Source organism: Marmota marmota, unplaced genomic scaffold, assembly GCF_001458135.2.
Source record: "Marmota marmota marmota unplaced genomic scaffold, marMar, whole genome shotgun sequence".
Lineage (NCBI taxonomy): Eukaryota > Metazoa > Chordata > Mammalia > Rodentia > Sciuridae > Marmota > Marmota marmota.
In genome coordinates, this window is record NW_026000169.1 from 3,249,296 (window position 1) to 3,251,826 (window position 2,531).

The window sequence follows — 2,531 nt, forward strand, 5'->3', positions numbered from 1 at the left end:
GCGTATAAGGTTAAATAAAACATTATTAAAGTAAGTATCACTCATTTTTTACTTATCTTTTTATAGCTTTATTTGTTTCTATTTTTATATGGTGCCAGGGATCGAACCCAGGGCCTCACGCATGCTAGGCAAGCGTCTACCACTGAGCCACAACACCAGCCCTATCTTTTCACTTTTTAAACATCATACTAGAAAGTTTTAAGTTACATGTTGGCTTATATAATAGCATTTTATTTCTATCAAGCAGCCCTGTTCTAGATTATTTTATGGTTGGGGTCACACAAAACAGTTGGTTAATTTAATTTAATAATTGGTTGCTTTGCAAACACCATTTTCTTTTGTTATAGAGAGGAGCTAATTTAGTTAAGAAATAAAACTAATGAGTTTAAATAGAGGCTCCTATAACTTACTAGCTTTATGTCTTTTGTCAATTTATTGACATCTTTGGGGTAAATGGGGATAATAATTTTATTTTGTAAGGCCATTGTGAGGATAAACCAAAGTAAAGTAGATAATGTACTTAGCACAGTGCTGGGTACAGAGTTGTCCCTAAATTTGTGGTTAATAATTACACCTATAAGTCAACGAGGAGAGAAAGCAAGAAGTGATTAGAGGAAAAAAAGGGAAGGGATGAATTATTAGCAGGTTGAAAGTGTCAGGTAGTCAACAGGAAGGAATAAGGATGCCATACGCCCATTTCTACCTTTCAGGAGGAAAGCAGTAAGATTAAATCTGTGGGAGAAATTATGAATTCAATTTTAAATATGCTGAGCACTGGGTGACTGTGGGAACGGAAGAGATGATACTAGGGAAAAAAAATACAGGTTTGGAGCTAAGGTCAGTCTGAATTGTCAATAAAGACTCGGAATCCACAGGTGAGAGCTGGAAAGGAGAACCATTAAGAGGTGTGTGGGGAAGCATTGAGGCAGCAACAGAACAAAAGACAGGCGAGGAAAGAAATCTGGGTACCCTGACATCTACAGGGAAAGAGAATGCGGAGGAAGACAGAATAGGAATAGCCTCAGAAGGCAAAACAGAAATGATATACAAAAAAAAAACCAAGAAAGGAAAAATTCCTTAGCAAGCCCTTAGATTTCTGGAAGAAATGAAAAAATAAAGGATATATGCACCAAGATTTCCTACCCAGATGCAAAGGCAGAGGGATCAAGAGCTCCTAACAGTGAGTTACCTGGTAACATTTTACTAAAGTCTGACTCTCACAATACTAAAATGCATTATGCCCAGGAGATGTGATGGCTGCATATCTCCCTTTTATTGTTGACATGGAAAAGCATACAGAAACCAAGTTATCAGTTAAGAGGATAAAGCAAGGTATCAGAGTCCACAGTGAAGCATCAGGGTTTATAGCTTTTAAAATGGTCATTTCTTTTACAGACACATTTTAGTCAAGTGAAATACATAAGTTATCCATTATTTAATGTCAGATAATAAATTAATACACAATTTATGTACTGCATTGGGAAAAAAAAACCTGTTATTTTGCAAAAATATTATGTAAAATTCCTTCCCTATTTTTAAATATGATACAAACATCCTTCGTATCCTGTCTATTCTTTAATGCATGTTGCTCTTCTGCTTTTTGATATATGCCATCAATGTATCTTTTTTCCTATATGCTATTTTGGTTTAGATCTTTATCACTATGTAGTTTTAAATAATAGTCTTTTATCTGGTTTGCCAAAAACAAAACAAAACAAAAAAAACCAACCTCATTTTGTTTTGTATATAGCTACCACTTTTCACAAATATAAGTAGATTAATCAAACCTAAACCTAAATATTTTGATACAATATAGCCATTAATTTGATAATACCTGGTTATCAGAATCTTATTACCTAATATAGAGAAGTATAGTATAGAAAATATAAAGTCCCTGTCATATATTATGTAGTAGGCTTTGGTTTCCTTATTTAGGCTTCAGTTTTCTCATTTGGAAATCAAAGCAGTTTGAAGAGAAGAGCTTGGAAACTTGTAAATTCTGATTCTGAATACAGTTTGGCACAGGGATACTCAGGTCTTTGCAATGCTTCCCCCGTTATACTTCTCAAGGCACTTTGTTATTTAACAAAGTTTAAGGAACATCAATCAGTAGCTGGCACAGCCCTGGATTCTGGGTGCAGGTAAACAAGAGAAAGTTGCCTGCCCAAGCATGTGTACTACATCAGTATGTAATCATGGCAGTAATCAAGGCATTGAGCTCAGTGCAATGGAAGGGAATGATAAAAACATTCAGCTTTGCCAGAAGATGTTAAATTAAGATCACAGGGATGTCAAAGGGTGGAAAATAAAATGTAAAATAACTAACTATAGATGCAGTGGGGTTAAATGCATAAGTTTACCTCTGTTCCTTCTTTGTATTTCTCTTAACCAATAGTGCATGGAGTAAAAAGCAAAACATAAGCAAGCAAACAAAACAAATCATAAGCATGAAACTGAAGCAGAAAGGAGATAACAACAGACCAGAGAAATCAACAAAATTGAGGAGAACTGGAAAAAAAAAAAAAAAAAAA